This window comes from Stenella coeruleoalba, assembly GCF_951394435.1.
Source record: "Stenella coeruleoalba genome assembly, chromosome: 21".
NCBI lineage: Eukaryota > Metazoa > Chordata > Mammalia > Artiodactyla > Delphinidae > Stenella > Stenella coeruleoalba.
The window spans coordinates 35,731,181-35,754,477 of NC_137167.1; the positions used below are offsets into that span (position 1 = coordinate 35,731,181).

General features: G+C 40.3%; 1 protein-coding gene and 1 pseudogene across 17 annotated transcripts in view; both read left to right on the forward strand.

Annotated features, from left to right (window-relative positions):
• TENM3 (teneurin transmembrane protein 3) overlaps nucleotides 1–23,297 on the forward strand; it is a 697,856-nt gene that overhangs the window by 305,597 nt on the left and 368,962 nt on the right. The window lies entirely within an intron of this gene.
• LOC307179819 (protein CEBPZOS-like) lies at nucleotides 8,498–8,830 on the forward strand (annotated as a pseudogene). Its single transcript has one exon. The product of its transcript is annotated as a protein CEBPZOS-like (transcript).

Here is a 23,297-nt window from a genome sequence, read left to right on the forward strand (position 1 = left end):
TTGTCACAAATTGCAAGATTTCAGTCTTTTTTACGACTGAGTGATATTCCTCTGTGTGTGTGTGTGTGTGTGTGTGTGTGTGTGTGTGTGTGTGTGTGTGTGTAAAGCATCTTTCTCCATTCATCTGTCAATGGACACTTAGTGGGCTTCCATATCTTGGCTATTATAAACAATGCTTCAGTGAACATAGGGGTGCATATGTCTTTTCGAATTAGTGTTTTTATTTTCTTCAGATAATACCCAGGAGTGGGATTGCTAGATCATATGGTAGTTCTGTTTTCAGTTTTTTGAGGAACCTCCATACTGTTCTCCACAGTGACTGCACCAGTTTACATCCCTACCAACAGTGCATGGGGGTTCTCTTTTCTCTGTATCCTCGCAAATACTATATGTTTTCACTTTTATGTAGAATCTAAAAAACAAAACAAACGAACAAAAAGAACAAAACAAGACAGACTCACAGATACAGAGAACAAATTAGTGGTTGCCAGAGGGGAGGGGAGAAGGGGAAGGGTGAAATAGGTGAAAGGGATTAAAAGGTACAAGCTACCAGTTATAAAATAAGTGTCAGAGGAATGTAATGTACAGCACAGGGAATATAGTCAATGATATTTTAATAACTTTGTATGGTGCATAATCTATAAAAATATTGAATCACTATGTTATACATGTGAAACTAATGTAAGTCAACTATACTTCAATTAAAAGAACAAAAACAAAAATGACATTACTTAAATATCTCAATCTTTTAAAAAAGATAATCAAGCCAGTTTTAACAAGCGAAAAACAGTCAATAACATTGTCTCTTCCTCTTTCATGCACTTTTCAAAGAAAGATTTGGTGTGGAACATACATTTTTGTTTTGACCATGGTCATACTTGATCTCCATACATGAATCATTTCTACCCCAAACTTCCCCATGTATTATTATCTGTGTCTTTCCTGAGATACTACAGGCTCAAAACACAATCTGGCTCAGGTTATTATTTCACTGAAAAATATTCATGTGATTATCAGCTTGTTTCTAGGGGAAATGATCTCTAAAAATCAATTCTGTTTTGTATGGCTAAAGAATATGCCAGATACTTGAATATCATAATCTGCAAGTCTGACAGAGACCTTGTGAGATACCAGCTTCACTCTCTGTCAGGAAGTCTGGAGAGATACAACTGAACTAGGTATTGCGATTCTTCTGAATTTACCTGTATCTGTGTTTAATTAGAATTTCTTTCATGACTTTTATCCTAAGTTCTTGGCATGAAATGGAGCAATTTTGGTCCTCATCTTCATGTCATAATCCTTCTTATACTTGAGTAGCAAGACTGTTATCCTTCTTTTCTCAAAACTAATTAGTCCCAATAGTCATATTCTTTGATGAATTGATCCTACTTCCTAGACCTAATCATTTTCATTATTCACTGAGGATCTTCCCAATTCATTATGTCTCCTTGGTTTCTGGGGACCTCAAAACACACACACACACACACACACACACACACACACACACACACACACACACACTCACTCTCTCTCTCTCTCTCTCTCTCTCTCTCTCTCTCTCTCTCTCTCCATTTTAATGACAGTAACATCACATTTCTGCTCGGTTATTTTTAGTGCCTAGGACATGTATCAGCAGTATGTTAAAAAGCCTGGCATCTGTCCTCAAAATATGTTTTCAATGGTTAAGTTCCCTTTTATGGCCCTTTAATTCAATTCTGATCTGTCTTACTGTGATGTTACTGGAACCACTCAAAAGAGCCATTACTCGTTACTCTTCCCTTCCTCTTGCTTTTTCATAAATTTCTTTGTAATTTCAACTTTGGATTTCTTTGGAATTTTCCATGAAACTCTTATTTCCCAGAACATATTTCCTCCTGCAGATTACGAGATCAGAATTTACTTACGGCTGTCTTCTCACATCCTCTGATCTTACTAATTTAGTTCAATTGTATTGTAATGTCTAGTTTACTTTCCTGCTTATTAATTATCAGGCCCTCTCTCCCTCTTTCTCCTTCCTGTCATCACTCTAAATTTCTTTGTAAGTAACTGGAGCACTCAAATACATGTTTCTTTCCACCTGCGGTTCTTAATGAGCCAGGATGAGCAGTAACCGTCTATTTGAAAGGCTGACTTAGTACCTTATTCTTATCTCCCACACTCTGAAAGTCCATGCAGCTTTGAAGAGATCTAGGTTTAAAATGGAATACGATATGTTAGTTGAGGAAAGCCTGCTCTACAAGCATGATATTTCAGTTAGATCTGTTTTAAAAATATACCTTAGGGTACCTTATTTTAGTTTGTCACTTACGGTGTTATATAAGTAAATTATGCAAACCCTCATTAACAAAAATAACTTGTTATTCTTTGCAAACATACTTCCAGTTAGAAAACTGCTGTTGGGGAACAGAATGGTAGCTGTCTTTTAGTAGCCTGCTTTTTTTTTTTTTCTAAGGGGTATAAATCATTAGGAATAAATTGTGTTCTGTCATTGTAGCCAGTAATTGGTGACATTTTCTTGTCACCGTGGGACTATAAATAACAGCAATATACATACTGTCAACAGATTCATTATGTTTTGAAGAATATAAACTGGTCTGTTTCTTTCAACTATACTTTGCATATTTTCTATATTAAGTACGATACTGGTATCTTCACCAATTTTTAAGGAATACTTGACAAAGCAGATTTTGTCATTGATGACTTCAGATTGTTTCATTATGCTTTAAATGTATTTGAATTATTTCTATTTCGTCTGTAGTCCACCTGGAAAATATATTCTTCCAATAATATTTTGTTTGCAGACACTTGATCCATAAAACAGAGGGTTTTTTTTTTTTAGTAGTAGTAAAACATACAAGAGATGCAAAAGACTGTAAACATTTGTGATGCATTTTAAAATAGGTCATGTTATAAGGATAACTAAAAACACAAGAACCTCAAATTTTGTGTTTGTATAATAAATAGTGGTGATCTGTCCCCAGACCGAAGAAAAAAATAATCCATTTGGAAGGAACATTCTTGTGGACTAAATCCTCTAATTAACTTGCTTCATCGATTGTTAAATTAGCACATGACTTTCCAATTTGACTGTCCTGGCAACGTCACATGCCTATCACCCCTTAGACCGCCACCCCCTACGCAGGAAGATAATGTCTCTTACTTTCAGTAGCTCCCATTGCTTTCTGGACAGGAGGTTTTATTTTTCTTTGCCTCCTCAAAATTAAGACAGAGAAGCTCCTGCTGGGTTATGGAGAAGGCCCAACAGAAAGCCCTTTCCAGCTTTATTTGGCCTTGTCTTCCCGGACAAGTTGATCAGCCTTTCCCTGGAAGTCTCTGAAGCGAGACTTGAAGGGCATTACTTGCCGCCAGCTCAGTGGACTTTTCTGGGAGCTCTTGACATCACGACTTCCACACTGAGAGGATGTCTTCTAAGTTCCTCTCTTTGATTTTCTCTTTCCAGGTATGCAACATTTTTGAAGTTTATCTCAGATTCCCTCACTTTGAGAAAATACATTATCCAAGTTTTCCTTACTTTGTTTCTCAATTATTCATTCAACGAACACAGTTAAGGCATTGTTTCTGACTTTTCAGAGGCTACAAAGCTGAAAGCCATGACCTTCCAGGGTTGAGAGTGAAGAATCTTAGTAATAACTCTGTTAGGAGTGCCAGACACTTGTAACTTCACACCTCTTTATCACATGTTTGTGTCTTTTAGTATTTTTGAATTAATTTCTCCTTCTTTGGGGCATTACAGCATTCAGATGTCCCCTTTTCCCTGTAAAGGTTAGCCCTTTAGCAGAGTGGTTCTCTTGCTAATAGAGGCACCAATCTTTTTGTTTCACAGGCTGCGTCTAAGTTATATTTGATTTTGAATTCCGCTGTTTCTTTGTTGGCTTCCTGCTGCTGCTTTGATATCCTTTCTATTCCTCTTCCTGCTTAAAGTCTTACTGCCATCGAAAGCTGCAAATGGAAGTTTTTAAAGAAATTTTCCAAACACAAACTGCTATAAATATTTGTTTAAATGAACTCACATGACTTGCATTATACATTTTTCATCATGGCAATCAAAACTCTTTGCCAAAGTGGAGCTCAATTTTCTGTTTTTTATTCCCACTTACCATTTCCAAATCACTTCCAAAATTTCAACATTATTACTTTGTCTTACTTACCTACTTGAAATCTTTTCACTGCTCTATACTTTCGTCAAATTCAAACTGTTTATTTATTTCAAAGGTAGTCTTAGTTCCTGGTATACAGGGAGCATATATATTACTTCATTCAAATTTCTGCCCTTCTTTTGTACTTTCCTTACCTCTAGAAATTTTTATTTCTTTCCTCCAATTCTCTTGATTCCTGGCTCCATAAAATGTCTGTTCATCAGAGAAGACGGAAAAGAAGTTGAATCAACCTTCTTAGGAAGATTTCAGTTCTCTAAGCTCATCTTTCCTGTTAATTAAACACCAAGTGATTTATCTTCCTCTTCTTTCCTTGACATTCCTTATGAAGTAGTATAATGGACTTGTCTTCATTGTTTGCCATCTCGTGAATGAACCATGTGCTTTCTTGCCCCTTGGCCTTGCTCATGGCACGTTGGCGATCTGCATTACCCTCCCAGCTACCCTTAACGGATCAAAATCCTGCCGATCTTCCGTGGCCCCACTTAAGTACCGTTTCATTTTCATTGTCCCAAAGTGTAAATAGCTGGCCTGCCTCTAATTTCCCGTAGTGTCTAGCCACTGTAGTCCTTCCGTGACATTTAGCATTTACTACATTATTTTGAAGTTATCTATCTACCTGTCTTTTTCCCTTCCCTCTATCATAAATGCCTAGAGAAGAGGGACTAGTCTTCTAAGTCTACTCCAAGGATTGTGTAACGGAAGAGCTACACGCAGAATAGGTGGCAGGTTAAAATTTTCAACAAGCAAATGAAGGAATGAAGCGACTGTAAAGAAATTATACTCCAATAAAGATGTTTAAAAAAAAAAGAAATGAAGTGTCCATTGAACTACCCATGATGTAAGAAAATGGTGGGCGGAAGACAAGAGGAAAATTTAGCTCAATACAGACGAACACTTTGGTCTTCTTGGTGGGAAGGTAAATATTTGTATACTCCGACCTGGAAAAATATTTTATAAAGAGCTTTATGTTGTGGATGATTTTTAAAACCACATGTGTAAAAAGGAGAATGAATGCATTGGCTTCCATGACATACTGTTTTCGTTAGAATTCAGACCATTTGTGCAGCCCTTATTATGGTTTTTGTCTTATTTGCATTCACTAGATTTCCCTTCCTAAATGATTTGTACACTTGCATAACTTGAAATTTTAAACATTAAATTTATTGCACATTGTCGTTATACATTAAAGTTATTTTCATAATCTTGAGTACTTCAATATATCTTATGTTCTTATGCATATAAATTATGTTAAGAATTTTCTCCAGCAAGCTTTGCACTGTCATTTGGAGCACTTTAGAAATCAATATTGTAGAATCCTATAAGAAGCAAAAATATTTCTAAAAGTACTCCCCTGTGTTCCCATTAATTTGTGTATTATCAGGTCTTTATTAGGAAGATAGTTGCTAATGTAAGCCTGTAATAAACAGAGTATAATTGAATGTTCAATGTTTTCTCACCTGGGAGTAATTTTCTTACAAGACCTCTGCTCCATCTTCTGACTAATTGTCCGCAGTCACTCAGTATCACCACATTAATGTCACCAAACATTGCAAAAATATCTACCTGATAGCATTATATTTAAAGATATTCATTTCAGGCCCTTGATATTTTCTCCTTAAACTATTTACGTCAATTTTAAATATCATTTAGAATGCAATAAATGTAATGAGCTGACACGTTTTGAAAGTACAAATTCGGACATGAGCTCAGATTAGTTGAGTTGGTGATGAAGCGCTGGAAGAGCAGCGTGGCGGAGCTGAACGAGTCAGGGTGCCAACCCGGGAAGGGTGGACATCAGACCCTCTCCTTCCCTGCGTTCAGCTTGGTTTTTGGTCAGTTTTTTTTTGTTTTCTGTGAACCTCATCTGGGGAAAATCAGGTATTGTGGTGATATTATATTATGCTGAATGGTATCCTAATATATTATCAAAGCTAAAGACAAATAACAGTTGAAAATGCTAGACACAGGTGGATTGGTGGGAGCAAGGGAAAACCTTTGTTGGTGCTACAGTGCTATATGGTTAGAATTGCGCATTTCCCCAAATCCAGAGCGCAGGAGAGCATCCCTGGGACAGTTCAGGTTTCTCTGTTGTTCTAACATAATCAATACTGGCTCCTTTCACTCTTACAGGTGTCTTGGTTTGGTCACTAAATTAAATGGTCACCCGACCTATTACACAGTTTTAGTTTAGTACCTCTCCTATTTCCCATTAGAAATCCTACACTTGACCTACTTTGCAAAAACCCTCAAACTCTTTGTTCAACAGTTAAATTTTGAATGTGGATATGAGCACAGTCGACTTCTATTCCAAACATTTTCAGTGTTTGCTTGTCTGTGATACAATATGTGTATAAAGCAAATCACATAAATATATGATGATACACATGATTTAAGGTTTTTAATTCAGAAGAAAATTTCCCAAGGAGGAATCTTCAGCGTGTGAAACCAAGAGAGCCTGGTGATGCCGGGATCATATTACACACGCCTGCGTATGGACTCGCCTAATTTGATCGCAAGGGCAAAGCTTGAGGGGATGTTCTATCGCGTGATCGTGGAGAAGCACGTCTCTGTGTGGGAGTCAAATCCGTCATATTTGGCAAAAGTGAAGAGTTCTGGTTTCAGATGGCGTAGCTGAGCTCAGTTAAAGCCAGCACTCGTGGGTGCCCACGGTACCCAAAGCCCTGTGCTCAGCCGTGGGGAGGATACAGAGAGAAGGCAGCTAGCTCGCTTGATGGGAATTGCAGGTCGCAGTGGAAGCTGGGCTGCTCTGAGTTCTTAGCTTCGCCTTGCAGGCTCTGTGCTCAGCTTCTTAAAGCAGTGACGGTGGGTTATTGTTATTCCTATTTTATAAATGAGGGGACCGGGGTACAGAGAGATTTCTCTCTTTATTTGTCTGCCTTGAGTATCTCCCTGTGCCAGTGTGATGAAGCAAACAGATACATCCCGTCTTCGTGGGAGCTTATACGTCTAGTGGGAAAAACAGACCTTCCACAAGCAAACCACACAAATGAAATCACTCCACACCTAAGGCAAAGAACTGGCTTCAGTGGGGGCGCGGGGGGGGGGGGGTTCAGGGTGGAGGAGGGAGGGAAGTCTCTGGATCAGATGGTCCAGGAAGTCTTCTCTGAAAATGTGACGACCTTAAAGCTGAGACTCCGAGGGTCAGAATGAGCGAGTCAGAGGAGACGGCGGGAAGGGTTACAGGTGGAAGGAAAGCACCGTGAAGGCTTGAGGGACGCTTGCTGGGGCATTTGAGAAACTGAAGTCAGGCTGTTGAAGGGTAGCTTCGTGGTCAAGACTGGTGTGACTTATGAAATAAGCTTGGCCAGGAATGCTTGCTTGGCAGAGCTTGGATTTTAAAGGAATGTGTATTTGTAAAACATTATGTTGGGTTCCAGAAGTCTTTCCCCCACCCCAAACTGCAGTGGGAAGCCATAAGAGGGTTGTGAGCAGGGAGGGATGTGATCCAACTTGCCTAAGATCCCAGAGCTAAAAATTCCAAGAGCTGGAATCAATCTCGGGCCAACCTGATATCAGAGCCCAGCTCCACGTTCCAACACACTGTTTCCCCCGAGACTCGACAATAACTGAGAACGTGGCAGAAGGTGCGTGTGCAACGAGGCACCCATAACGCATGTGGTGACTCTAAGCAAGAAGAAATAGCATCTGTTTGGGCTTTCATTTAAAAAAGACCAAGGGAGGAGGTGGCACATGTCTAGAGGCTGGAAGGGCAACTCCGGAAAAGGGAAGAGCATAAAAATGGGGCAGGGGGAAGCAGGCTCTTTGCAGGGGGAAGTGAATAGTCCAAGTCCTGAGCATGTGCCGCCCATAGTGGGTGGCCAGCAAATTGCAAAGGTCGGTTGAAAAAAGTCTGCGTGGGGCTTTTCACTCTAGTCTGGGACCTTTGCTTATAATTCAATAATTAGCAAAGAGTCAGGGGAGGCATCTGAGGAGAATAACATGACCAGAGGTATGTTTTAAAAACATATACTATAATGGAAAAGAATATGAAAAAGAATGTGTGTGTGTGTGTGTAAAACTGAATCACTTGGCTGTATAGTAGAAAGTAATACAACATTGTAAATCTAGACTTTAATAGAATACATTTAAAAAATAAAATAAATTTTAAAAATTAATTATACACACACACACCCCTATATCTAGAGTCCAGAGTCTGGCCCTGGAGTCACACTGCCTGATCCCACGTTCAGATCACACCACTAACTAGTTCTGTGGCCTCAGACAGTTTTCTTCGTCTCTTGGTGTCTCCATTTCCTCATGTGTAAGTGGGGTTAATCATAGCAGCAAAGATTGCTGCCATGTCCTGCCTGCTGTCTGCCACACAAGGTGGGGTGTTGCTCCAGGACCTTGCTCCAGATGTGACGGCCCACGCTCTGGAACCACTGGCAAGAAAATCTTTAAAGGAGTTTTAGTAGCTGCACTTGCGGGCATTTTTGGAGCATACTTTTTGTTTAAAAAGATGAACGCCAGCCAAGATTTTAGGCAAACAATGAGCAAGAAATTTCCCTTCGTCTTGGAAGTTTATTACAAATCCATTGGACACCCTGGAATGTACAGAATCAGAGAGCAAAATCAAGAAAAATGGCTGAACAGCAAAAATTATAAATTTGACCGTTGATCAAGGTTTGCTCTTTTTCAAGCAGCAAGATTAAAATTCCATAGTTGGGGGCTTCCCTGGTGGCACAGTGGTTGAGAGCCCGGCTGCCGATGCAGGGGACACGGGTTCGTGCCCTGGTCCTGGAGGATCCCACATGCCGCGGAGCGGCTGGGCCCATGAGCCATGGCCGCTGAGCCTGCGCGTCCGGAGCCTGTGCTCCGCAACGGGAGAGGCCACAACAGTGAGAGGCCCGCGTACCGCAAAAAAAAAAAAAAAAAAAAAAAAAATTCCATAGTTGACACGGATGGATTTTAGAATATTTAAGGCCAAATGTAAATTCTAATTCAATTAGAGGTTTTATTCTTTGGGCTAACTGTGAAGAAATTGATGGAAAGTTGTTTATATTATAAATGGAGTTATGTTTATACTACTCAGAATCAAGTGGTTCTCAAATAATAATAATAATAATAGCACCTACTTCACAAGGCTGTTGAACAGAGTAAATTAGATGATCTGTGTAGAGTGTTACCAGGGCGCTTGGCCTGCAATCAGTACTCAATGCCTGTTCGCTACTTCAGAAAAAGGGCCAGTGCAGGAACTCCTGCGAGAGCTAATTAAGGTTCAACTAGAGTGAAAGCAAAGGAAACGCTAAGGGACGGACTGTAGAAACGATCACGGCGTTAGACCAGAAACTCCATGAGAGTAGGTACTATGACCGCATTGCTTCGTGTCGTATCCCCAGCGGCTAGTGTGGCGCCTGGCATTAAGGAAGCGTGCAATGCATGTGTGTGGATTTGGGTTGAACTCACACACGATGCAGGATAAATGCACGTGTTCTGCTGGATCGGTTATGCTTGTGCATTGCATCTACATATGCTGTTGATGATACGGACCAGTTTGATAATATCAAGACCAACGTGAACGCAATATAAAAAATAAACTCAGAGGTGGAAAAATATTCAACATTATCATTTCAAATGCCTCCCAACTGTGAGAGTTTATGCAGCTCACACAACTCACCAATTTCCCGAATTTTAACCAAGGCCACGTCTTGCTTTACCATTTCAGCAGGCGCGTGGTTCACTTACCAGTGACGCAACTGAGGTTGGCCCAGGCTTTGGCTGACATCCTGGAATAATTTAGGAAAATCTTAGTGAAAGTTTCTGCGCGTGTCCTCTCTGCCTTCCTGACCTATGTCAACCTCCTCTTGTTGGGCCCCCAGTGCCTGGGGGAAGTGGACGAGTTTGTGGGATGGTGACTGCGCTCACTGCCTCTGTGCTCCCAGCCAAGGACCCACGTGAACCAGAAGCCTCCTTGCACTGGGGCCTTTCCACCGACGTGGTCCCGGAGGGACGTGTGTGCTCCGACCAGGGATGAGATCGGACAGCTGTATGAGGGCCTGACCGGTGCTGAACCCAGGCTTGAGAGCAGGTGCTCTTGACAGCTATAGGAAAGAATTGGTCTGAGAGTCCCCCTGACAAAGGGGACTCACAGAAATTAGAGACAGGAAAAAACCTATTAGTCAATTCCCTTGCCAAAGATAAATTGATCCCTAGTGTGTCTTCCTGGTTTCCTGGCCACTCCAGTTACATCTGTGTCAGTGTGCTAGGATGAGGGACCCTGGGGGTGTGGACAAAAGACTGGGGGCCCCAGGCTGGGTTAGTTACCGGGATGAATAAAGATCTGTAACCATAAAGGAGAAGTAATGATATGGGGGAAGAATAAGAACAGTTGACTCCTTTTGTAGGACTGGAAATTTGAATAGAGATAGAGAACTGCATGAGAGATTCTGCGGTTATTGTTTTCTTAATGAGGAGCTGAGTGGTATTTATCCAGAGCAAAGAAGGGCTCTTACTCAGTTTGTTCCTACTTTGCTGCAAAGTAAAGGCATTGAGCAAATACTGTTGACCCTGCAGGATTGTAATTAGAATATGCATTTTGCTTGTGGAATAGGAATGGCAGGGCAGCCTCCTGGGATAATGCTCTGATACAGTTTATTGAAGAGGGAATTGTATGATGATTAGTTAAAATGAGCATTGAATTGACTATCTATAGTCACTTAAGAGCGCCAAAGAATCTTGTTGCTAAAGATAAGATCATATTTAGATGCGAGTAGGTGGAGAATGAAATCCGAATTGGTTCTTATTTGCTTAGACCGTTTTCCTCATCCGTTTGTAAGGAGAAAAAAGGAGATGATTCTCAAAGAAACTGTGCATTAGTCATGTTTCTTGGTTTTAGTCACAGTAAACTAGATGGCTGATTAATTGAATTGACTTGGATTGTCTGGTATTTTTTCACTACTTCATGTTTTTGGATGTTTTCAAATTACACCCGGTCGTTTTGATGCATATCTCACGTTCAAAATAGCTCAGCTGAACAACATCTTCCCAGTCACGCTCAGCCCCTTTCTCATTCACGGTGGAGGTGAAGGACTTATGCAAGAAGTATTCAGGGCCACTTTCTTCCTCTCGTAAGATGTTCATTTTCCAGCTCATCATCGGGGTCTCACCCCTGGTGCCCTTTCCTTCTTAGGTTTCACATCTCTGGCGCTAAGGCTGCTGCTCCTATCGCAGATGCCTGTGATCCAGGATACTGGCCTGATCCTTCAGCCAGATCAACTCAGCACCAAACGGCAGGCAGACAGAGGGTGAAGCCATGAGCCCTGAGTTCATCTGATCTTTAAAAATCTCTTCTCACCAACCCGTTGTCTTGACCCCGCTTCTGCCTTGTGACCTCGTGGTGTGCGGGTCACCTGACGTCAGATCCAGATGGCAGCTTGATGCCTGATGTCCAGGCCAAGCCCTCTACCACGCCTGTCACCCTGTATGCTTCTCAGCCTTCTAGTTCCGCATCTGGATCCCACGGCCTGGGACCACGTACAACTGATACTGTTAAAGAAAAACTGATTCTGACACTTGTTGAAATGGTACCAATTGAGGTGTCAGATGATCTCAGTGTTATATTTGGGTTCAGCTCTGAATACAAGAACAATTAGGGATTTAACCCCAAGGAGTGGGTTAGGGGCTGGTGGATAGAGCATCGATTTCAAGCATAGGGGAGTCCTGTGGCTTAACAAGGGTCTTGGTGAAGGGCAGGCGGACGTCTTATATAGCAAAGGTGGGGGTGAGAATGTATTCAGCTGCGGAGGGTGAGGGATTCTCTCTCAACTGACATGGCAGGAGTCTTGCTAAAACCGGGCTGTGCAGGCTCCACAAGGAGGGGCGGAGGGCTCAGAGGAGCGTGATTATGCTAGATTGTGTATTTGAAAGTTGCCGAGAGAGCAGCCCTTAAAAGTCTTCTTCACACACAAAAAATTGTGTAACTATATATAGTGATGGGTGTTAACTAGACTTACTGTGGTGGTCATTTTGCAAACATATATACAAATATCAAATCATTATGTTGTACACCTGAAATGAATTTAATGTTCTATGTCAGTTATATATAAATAAAATAAAATTTGATAAATAAAAGAGAAAGTTAGGTTTAAAAAAAATAGTTTGCTCAAGGAGAGAGTGTTTGTCAGTGTGACAAGCAACAGTTTTGTCCAAAAACTTCGTATATAAAATTCAGGTAATTGTGGCTCTACTAGTGGCAGGACTGTTTCCGTGGACAGATGTGTGCATTTAAACTCACTCCAGCTTGCCCACCGTCAGACAGAGGGTCATTTTTGCATTCTCCCTTCCGCCATCCATGTTGGGCTGGGACTCTGGCCTGAAGGTTTCACTCAGGACAGATCCTGGGATTTGAGAAGAACCTTGGAAAATGCCTCCTTGATGACGCTCCCACCTTTCACACTCACCCTGTGAAGCAGATTTTATCAAATGAAGAAACACATATGACTCACATGTGATATTTTATTCAGAGGCAACGTTACAAGGGAAGGGAGTTCACGTGTTCATACTCAGAAAAATTGGCTAGTTTTTCTTTCAGAACATCTTGTGCCGTTCAATTTTTTTTTTCTTGAAAGTATCAACTGTTCTTCATTTAGTACCAGGCCTTGGAGAGAAGATTGCAGAGTAAATGCAGGCAGGCTTGCTGAAGAATTTTCTGGTTATGCGTGTTTACAAATGAAGAGTGTAAACAAAGAAATGCATTTGATGGGACTTCCCTGGCTGTCCAGTGGTTAGGACTCCACGCTTCCACTGCCGGGGGCACAGGTTCCATCCCTGGTCAGGGAACAAAGGTCCCACGTGCCGTGTGGCATGGCCAAAAAATTTTAAAAAGTAAAAAAGTAAAAAAAAAAAAGAAAAGAAATAAAGTTTCTCCTCTAAAAAAAAAAAAAAAAGAAATGCATTTGGTATATTTATTGCCGGCCACACATAGTACAATTTGTACTAAAGTCGCCCTTGAACAAGCTAGAAAGTAAATAGGATGAATGGGCTGTTTTAGCTCCTTTCCACTGGCTTTCAAAAACACCACCAATATTGAAATATTAGTGTTTGCTTTGCTGCCAGAGTGGAAGTTCACTGTTCTCCAAACATACAACCCTCCTCTTCCGGCAGCTCGAACCTTCACGCTGCAGCCTTCCCTCGTCTCCGCCAGTTCCTGCTTACTCCTTCCTCTAATTACGCTTCCTTTCTTTCAGAGTCTTTTCACGACTCTTTTCTTGTTTCCCTTTATTCCCTTTTGCCTGCATTCCACATTTCTTTTCCACCCATGGCTTCATTTGGCTACAGGTGCTGAAGACTAATGTTGAGTCTCAAAACTGAATAAGAAGCACCATCTCCCCCAAAACAGTTGTACGGATTTCCTATTGAAAATAGTTAGCGCTCTCCTGGCTTCGGTGCAAGGGAACTCAAAAGACAGGTCGGCAGCTCTTCAACATCCATCCACGACGCCCCCCAAACCAGAGCTTCCTGGGACGTGTTAGCAAACTGTTCTTCAGCTTCTGACTCATTTTTCCGTACATGAAAGGATTTAGCATAGAGGCATCCTCATGCGTCCCAGAAAGGAACCTCCTTCTGCTTTGAGTGAAATTCAGACTTCACCCAAACAGTAAATCAAGAGAAGGTTGAGCTGGGAATCTGTATGGACAAGCTAGGGATCTTATAAGGTAAATCTGGCCAACGGAAGTTTTATTGTGTATCTTATAACAGGTTACCATTACCCTGTTCAACGAAATTTCATTACAATACTTGATACTTTGTAGGAGCTTCTGCTAAAAGTTATTTTTTAAATAAATGAAAATAAAATGAATGGGGAGTGAAATGTAAAAAAAGAAAATTGAAATTTTTATGAAGTTGTCTGTTTATCCTTTTCTTTGCCTCCGAGATAAACTATTTCAACAAATAACTGATATACATTGAGAGTTTCTTAAAGCGGTTAGTAGATGACAGGTGCATGTATCTTAATTATTTCATGAGATACAGTTTTTTTCTCTTGAAAGAATAAATTATCATTCACATTATCATTTTTAATGGCATTTTATAAAGTAACTAAACTGACATCTAAACTGCATTTTAAAAATTGTGTCACCTTTGAACCTATACCTAGGAAAAGTAATGTTTACCTTAAAAAGATGAAAACTCTACCAAGGATACTATAAATTAACGTCATGTTATGTCGTAAGAGGCAAAATCTCATTGTTTAATGACTTAGAATGTAAGAAAAAGAAGGTGAATACTGAACACACAGTGAGTTACTGTTTGGAGAAAATCAATCGTTCAATCAGTCAGATATCACAGAAGATCTTTGTGGCTTTGGCTTAAAAAATTTTAGCAAACATAACACAGTATGATTAGGAACCCTAGAAACTGTGAAGAGTCAATAACTTACCCCGAGAATGGGTTCTCACAAAAGAGAACCTCACAAGAAACTTTGGGTACTGTTAACCCAGAAGGGATAGGATTTTAGCCTTATATATTTTTGAAAGTGTTTCTGCTTTGAAGAGAAAGAATGATATACAAAACAGAATTCTTAAATTCTAAGGGATAGTAATTGGAAATTAAAGAAAATAATTCAGTCTTGCTTTGGGATTGCTTTCCTCCATATGGTCAAGTAAATATGTAAACACACATCTGTTCCCTCAAATGGAGAATGGGCTCTCACAAATTATGAGGAGTTTATTAACTCTTGGGAATTACGGTATTTTCAACCATCTGGATATCTTGGGTTGCTTTTATTTTCTCCAAGGCTGTCTCTTCTGCATTCCAGTTGTTCCCACCCTAGATCAGAGATCCCTCACCGCTTCTCTGGAATCCAGGAACCACTTCCTACCTGCTCTCCCTAACTTATCAAGCTTCCCTCTCCACCCTCTGCCATGGCTAAAGCAAGCTTCCTGAAACCTGTTTCTTTTATGTTATTTTCCTGAAAAACAAACTTCTGTGATGATGACAATAACAATAATACTGCACTAAATATTTATGGAGCAGCTCTACGCAGCAAGCTGTGTTAAGTCTTTTGATATATTATCTCATTTAATCTTCAAAACAATCTTACAGAATGTGTTTGAGTACTAACCATGTTTGATAGGTAAAGATTTCAGGCTTAAGCATTTAGATACTTTGCAGGGGGTTACGCAGCAACTTTTACTGATTCCTCATCCTTTCACACTGTAAATGTAAAATATTCTTCCTGACTTAAACCATCTACGGAACCTACACCCCTCCTTCTCACTGAGCCACACACTTCTTGTTTTATATTTAATTTTTTTCTGGGACATTTGGTAGAAAATTAACTTCATAGAACATCTGGAAATTTGCTGCTACTTTGTTGTCTTATCACACTTTTGAATCTCAAGTTTAGTTCATAAATGAAATTGAATGCGAAACTCTCTAGCTACCCCAGTTTCTCGGGAACATCTACCTGTATCACGAACCCAAGAGCCATTTTGAAAGGGTTAGGGATCAATGAGCAAAAGGAGCTGACCTGCAACGAGAGCAGACTGGTAACCAGCACGGAGACAGATGAAGATGATGCTCCGGGTAGAGGCGGCTTGAAGACCTTCCTTAGCACTGCTGTCCCCCGTCAGTGTCCTTAAATCTGGTCCCTTTCGTAACTGAAATGTTAAACATCAGTTATGTGGTAAGGTCCCTGCAGAAATGTCATAAGGAGGAAAAAAGGAAGACGCTGCTCTCAATACATCCCACATCATTAACATGTCAAATCTCTGATCCCATTAATGAAACTGGGATGTTTTCCAACTTTTCATCTTGCCTGTAAGTGTGGCGCCTGTGTCGGGAAGAGAGGGAAGCATAGATGAAAGTGCTGGTTTTGTGTTTCGACTCATCTGACCCCCCAACCAGCTGGCCGTCCCCCCTGCCCCACCGACTCTGCTCAGAAATTACACGTTCAAACAACTTATCTAAACCAGACCACTGTTGTAGCCATTTCTGCAAAGTGGCGTTTCACAGAGGAAAGAACGGGGTTAAGGAACTATGCCCAGGCCAGAGAAATCAGACTTCAAAATGGAGCTAAAGTAATTGTGAAGCCATTTTACCTATCGGGAAAAAAACGACCTGTAACAATTTTAAGAATTAGTGATTTTAGCTCAGTGGATGTGACACAAGCAAAGAAATCTGCACTGCAGCTATGTAACAAAGAATATGACAGAGCAGAAGGCTGTGTAACTGTGCATCGTCCTGTAAGCAAGTCACCAGCATCAGTTGTTGTTTCTGGGCAAGCATGAGGCTGCGGTTTCAAAGCTACGCTTTAGTAGGTGACTGTGTAGAGGTCATTTTATGAGCATAGGATAATTCCTTTGAGGGCGCCCAGAGCCCATCTCCCTCAGTCTGGTTTTATGTTTCATTGACTATATTAGCATTAAACTCTTTAAGAATGACAGGCTGCAGTAGGGGATCCCAGGTGGGCTATGGGATCTGCGGGGCCAGCTGTTCCTTAGCTCAGATAATTCTTCTTTTTGAGATTTACAGATCCGTTTGCATTTGACAGACCCTGGCAAGTCTTTGTACTGCCCAGTCCTGATGTTTTTAAAGGAAAGCAGCTTAATAATTCATTAACTGCTGCATTTCCTCTGAGCTTTGTCTGTGTGATGCTGAGCTGAGTCACAGAACATTATAAACGTGAAGATCTTCACAGAAGCCCATTCTTGAAGAGAGCCAGGGCCTCTGTGTTACTTTTGCTGTTGCCGAGGACTCCTCCAAGGGCTCCTGTTGGGTGACCTGGTTGCAAAGCAGCAGAAAATGATCAGCTTGGTAAAGTGGACCCGCCATGTCTGTTTTCAGCTTTGTAAAGTGGGGACCCGCCATGTCAGTTTTCAGCTTTGTAAAGTGGGACCCGCCATGTCAGCTTTCAGCTTTGTAAAGTGGACCCGCCATGTCAGTTTTCAGCTTTGTAAAGTGGGACCCGCCATGTCAGCTTTCAGCTTTGTAAAGTGGGGACCCGCCATGTCAGCTTTGAGGTTGCTGATGATGTGCCCTGACGTGCAAGCGTTAGCGATGTAATGACAGTGGAACGTGTTTGTGGCGTGTTTTGGGGCCTTCCTAAGTTGTCTGTGTGCTCCAGTGAAATTACGCTGTCTCAGCTGTGCGCCTTTCCTTATGTGATCCCTTCAACCTGAAGCACACTTCTGTCCCCATGCCTCTCCCCTTCAAAATCTTGGCCATGTTTTTTTTTGTTTTGTTTTTTTTAATTTTTATTTTATATTGGAGTATAATTGATTTACAATGTTGTGTTAGTTTCAGGTGTACAGCTAAGTGATTCAGTTATACATATACATGTATCCATTCTTTTTCAGATTCTTTTCCCATATAGGTTATTACAGAAGATTGAGCAGTTGTCCATGTTTACAGGTGATCTCATTTTATTGATCCGCTTCAAAATGGCTATCACTTTGGCCTTCTTAACGTGTTTATGACACTTACAGATTCTACTTTGGATGAGGACTGTTAGCTTTTGTCCAGTATTGGGTCGGAATGCCATAATGTCGATTGCCGTATTATCCTGGGAATTCCTGTCTGGAATTTAAGAGAGTAGCTGTTCATTCTGTGCCCTAATCCATCTTTCCCGTGTTTCTTGCCCCTTTCCTAATTGCATGTTATTCTTTAATGTTTTCAAAGTGTTGTGAAACTTATTTTAGCCTAAAAAATTAATGACTTTTAGAGACTTTCATGTTAGACTAATAATAAAAATCATATCTGCCTCTGTGAGTTGTTCTTCCATTTTCAGAGATTTTCACATATTATTTCACCATCCCTTGAAGCTATGACCATGCCCATGGGTAAGAAGGAGGAATCTTCTTCTATAGATAGGAACCGAGTTGTAGAGAAGTTAATTAACTTGTACAAAGTTGCACATCTATTAAATCTCAGAGGTTAAAATCAAACCCAGATGTCCTAACGATTCCAACAGGACTCGCTCCACTTACATATTTTTCTCATCAAGTAATTGTTGAGTGCCCACTGTCAGGCCCTGAATAGACACGGTCACATAAGACACTGGCCTCTGCTCCTAGGAGGCTTCCATCGTAGTAACGTGGCTGCAGAGCTGTTAGAAATGACGGTGCACCCATGTTGCCTCACCACCCAGACTGTGCACAATTAAAAGGCAGCATTCATTTTCAGTAACTGAGTAGATTCAACACATTGAATGGCATTTAATGATCATTTAGCTTGTAGCCTCTTTTATTCAAAGGTCAATTTCAATGTGCTGTATTCTCTGTTTATTCTGTTTATAAATGACAGGGATAAATGAATGGGAAACTCTCTACATAGAAATAATTGGCATCACCCTGCATACAGTTGGCACTTAATAAATGTTTACTGGCTAAGGCAGTAGAAATTTCCTCTATGTTTCTGAACTTATCCTTTTTATAATTGGCTTCTTCCTCTACAAAATGGACCCAAAAGTAACTTTTGAGATACAGTGGGGATATACGGCATACTATTTAATTTAAAGCAATTTCAGGCATAAGTTGAACAAATTGCTTAAATGTTTCGTTCCTTCATTTTAAAAGAGATGCTCCGGATACTAGGGCCTGACCAGCGTTTTCCCTGCTTTCTACTTCATTTCACTCGTAATCCAACCACAAGTCTTCTCAAGTTACTGATATACCACATTGAATGGCTATTTTACCTGTTACGTCCTTTTGGCTCAAGTTTCTAAAAATTCGCATATTCAGTGTAAGGGCTTTGGGATTTAAACAGTTAAGGGTAAGTCTTCCTCAAGGCTGCTCTCTGTTGTCATTATAGCCACCTGCTCTACCATACAGAGTTGAGGTAATTAATAAGAGGCATTAACACGTCTGGCATCACTGGGGAGAGGGAAAAACTGAAATCTGTGGGACAGCTTTAACTGTGAAACAGTAAATGTTGATTCACTCACCATCTTTCACTTTTCCACCCAACCTGAGATCATTTCCGCAAGATGAAATAAATGGTAAGCTCACACCCCAATGTAACTCGCATAGATTTAATTACACGTCACTTGAAATATGTGTTTGACTACATGGTCCAGCCACTGATCCGTAAGGAAAAGCAGAGCTGGTGCTCAAGAGAGAGATGGGGATTGGAAATGCAGACTTGGGGAGACAGATGACCCCGTGCAGCCGTGAGTCATCGCTGAGAGCACTGAGAGCTGGGAGAAGGAGACGGAGGGGAAGCCGCCAAGTCCAGAGGGAGACCTACGCTTGGAGGTGAGGGTGGCAATAGAAAAGGACACAGGTGAGGAACAGCAGAGAAATAGGGACAGACTGAAGGGTGTGAATTAAGAGAGACATTAATTTCTTGAGGAAGTGGGTCTTCCAGACGCAGGAGGTAAGTGAGGAAGCAGTGAGAAACCAGAAGAAGCTGTCGTGGCTATTTTTAAATGAAGTTTAATAGTGAATGAGACGAGCTCTCTGCGGTGCAAAATCGAAAGGAGAGGAAGTAAATGTGGGTAGACACTTATTGTAAGGATCGGTGAGATGAGTGTCTGTGTAGACGGAAGTTAAATACCCAGTGGGGAGAGACATAAAGAATAATAAACGGCAGTTTGCCTCAGGGATAAAAGATACCATCAGAGTGTTTCCTCTTGATGAGATCCATTTCCATCGCCCTCTCTACACAGCACATCATTAAAAATAACTAACAGAAAATGTCCTTTTAAGCGACACATTAGTTTACTTAAATCTTTACCTCTGAATCCTCTTCCTACTTATTTCCCTGCACTTGTTGACAAGTCATTAGGAAAGAGCGTGTTGACTTCAGTATTTCCTGTCATCTAAGAGAGTTGTATGGCTTCCATAAAAACTCGATGGATTAATACTATTTTAAAAACAAAAAAGCAACATGCTATGAATGGTCCTGGCTCTATTCACAAGCCATAAACATAGGCACCTTTAGACAAACACAAAAACAAAATGAAAAACAGGAAAATAATAACATACGGAAATGAGGTGGCTAGAATGTACGCAAATGCTATATAATCGAAATACAGAAATGATCGTTGCACGGGTCTGATTTATTAACATATTGTGCTGCCCAGGAGATACTTTGTATCTTAGAATTTCATAATAAACACAATAATTAAATTACACAGAGTAGACGCTGACAAACGTAGCTAATGGACTTTGCAGTTATCCTCTTTTAAGATACAAGTTTCCTTTCACTTGATCCCTTGCTTGATGTTATTTTTAAATACCATCTAATATCCTGTTATAGATTTTTTTAGTAGTCCGGTTAACAAAATGTCACCAATCCATGAGAGCTGGCAGGAAGTCAATGCACTTTATCACAGAGTATCGCTGGCATGTGCATAATAATAATGATACCTGTAATATGCGTTAACGGTTTCCCTTCCGTATCTCAAAACCATTGGCTTTAATTAGATACCAAGTGAAATGTGACCAGCTTGATATGATGACACAAGAGTCATTTAGAGTTCTTACTCACTGACCAGAAACCACACGCTTGGGCAGAGAATAATTACAATTTTATAGTTGTAATCCCAGGGAAGAATCACTTGTAGGTAGCACATGGTGATTCAAAACAAAATTTAGTTAATAGAAGAAAACAAACACCACCCTTGGGCTATTTGAAGACCTACAGGGTAGTTACTTAGGAAGGTCACCAATGCATTTAAGTTCTGTTCCAGAGCCACGCTTGGCCTGTAACTTCTTATGGAAGAGCTCATTGGTTTCTTTTGCTGCCTAGTTTATATTTATTTCTCTGGGGAAGAAATCTGAGAATGTTTTTCTGTTACAGGGATTTTAATTAGGAGCAGAGAAGAGTGCGTTTATCTACCCTGTGTCTCCTCACCGCCCCCTCCACTTCACTATAAGAACAGAACTGTCCTTGCACAACTGAAGCATGTGTGCATACGGAAGCAGAAAGTTACATAAATATGCACTGGCCACCCATAGGCACCGGCTTGGCTCTGCTTGTGCCAAACATACGATCGCGTGCCAGAGTGATGTGGTGATAAGCAATTAACCGATGAATCGGGTGGAATATATCCTCTTAACAGCTGAAGTGCGGTTTTATCGCAGTTGAGAGCTGTGTAATTTCAAAGAATTCTGTGTGAGCTCTGAGGCATGAAGTTCTAAGTTTTTTGTTTTCGTCGTTTATCTTTTTCATTTTTCATAGACACTGGATTATTTTATGTCATCCTTTCCGCGGTAGCTTAAAAATGTAGTCTAGAGAACTAAATTGATTTTTAATTACGAGTCCTTGATTTTAGACTTCAGGTAAACGAAATTGAACCAGAATATTCTTAAAGCATAAACAATGGGTTGCCTAAATTCCCAGCTCTCGCTTCAAGTATTTGCTAATGTGACATTGATCAATCGACAATTCCCAGACTGAGGAGAAGTGATAGGAATATTGGATAAAAAAATACCATACAGGCCAGAAAGATAAATTGTTTGGGTTGTCCTTTTGCAAGTTTGAGGTCACGATTCATTCATCTTCTTACTTCGCTATATCCCTGTAGCGACTTCACTTGCAGGATTAAATATTGAATGGTGGCAGATCGTTCAAAACATAGGTTCTCATAGTTTGGCATTAGAAGGCTTTTTATGCTTAAAATGGAACTGTGTGCTCACACGACGCTAAAGATAATCGTGCTGACGATCTAGTCTGTGAGATTAATCCCTCAACAATATTATCAGACACTTTTTAACACATTGATTTGTCCCTGATATGACACCTGAAACAAACGGATATACTAAGCATTTTAAGGAGAACACTGAGCCCCTTATGCAGTCTGGTTCTTTCAGAAAATTAACCCATTAGCAGCTTTGGCTGGAAACTTCCAACACGTTATCACAACTGATGTTTGTTACCACAAAAATAAAAGTAAAAGTAAAAGATTGAAAATCCCTTTGGGGGAGTATTAGTTAATAGGGGATTAAAAAATAAAAATCACGGGTAGAATTTTGCCCTCATGGCTAAATATGTAGAATAAAAGTACTAAATTAATGCACTATCTAATAAGTCTAATTAGACCAAGAACATTCAAACCTCCTTTTAGTCTGAAATATTCTGCTTAAAATACTTAGTTTAGCTGTTGCTTTCTCTATGCATTTTAGGGGTTGTTTACTTACAAAGCCCATTAAAAGGGAAATGAAAACATTAAAGGTTAGAAATGCGTTATTTAGCCAGGAGAGCCAAGAGCCTTGAAGAATAAATGCATATACTTTTAAAAAATAAAAATGCTTTATTTATAAAACATAAAAATTAAAGCTTGACAAGGACCGAGAGGTCATTCGGTTTCTCTCTGCCTCGGCAGAATTATTTTTTTTCACATTTCTCTGGATTATCTGAAATGCCCCAGGTGATAATTTTTCACTCTTTCCTAAAGTGGCTAAAATCCAGAAGTTCTTCAAGATAAAATTGTTTTGGATGGTTATGAAAGATTTTGCCTGAAATTTTCTTTTCGTAGAATCAGCTCCTTCTCTCTCCCTAGATTATGCTGTTTCAAATCATTACAATGATTCCATTTTGCTCATAAACAGTCATGTCATATTTCACTTTCTTCCTCAACCTAAGCACATTCGGATTTTTTCCTCATTTTTCTCATTACTCATTCATTCTATTCCTTTCATCACCTGGATTTATCTCTGGCTCCCATCCAGTTTATCCACCTCTTTGTGGAGTGTGGCGGTCTAGGTGAAATTTCACTATTATGATGAAGCCTTATGTTTCTAGAGGCAGTAAAAAAAAACAGTCTTTGGAGTCAGACAGCCCTGAGTTTGAATTCTGCCACTTATGACTCTGAGACTTTCATCTGGTTGTTAAAATCCTCTGCGCCTCTGTTTCTTTACCCGCTAAATGGGACTAATAATATCTACGTCACAGGATAGTTGTGGTTCTTAAGTAAAGTAACAGTGGCTGGCGCCAGGTAAGCGAGCAAAAACGGGGGTTATCATAATTACTCTGCATTTTTAGTTAACATAAATCATCTCAGATTGATGATGGATTTCCTGTAAGATCCTTTATGTAGATTTTTTTACCAAAAGGAGATTTTGTATTTGTCTGTGGCTTCTTTTGAATCCAACTTAGTTTAGGTTGGATTTTATAAAAGAAACAAATCCTTCCAGTCAATATACAGTACAAATGAAA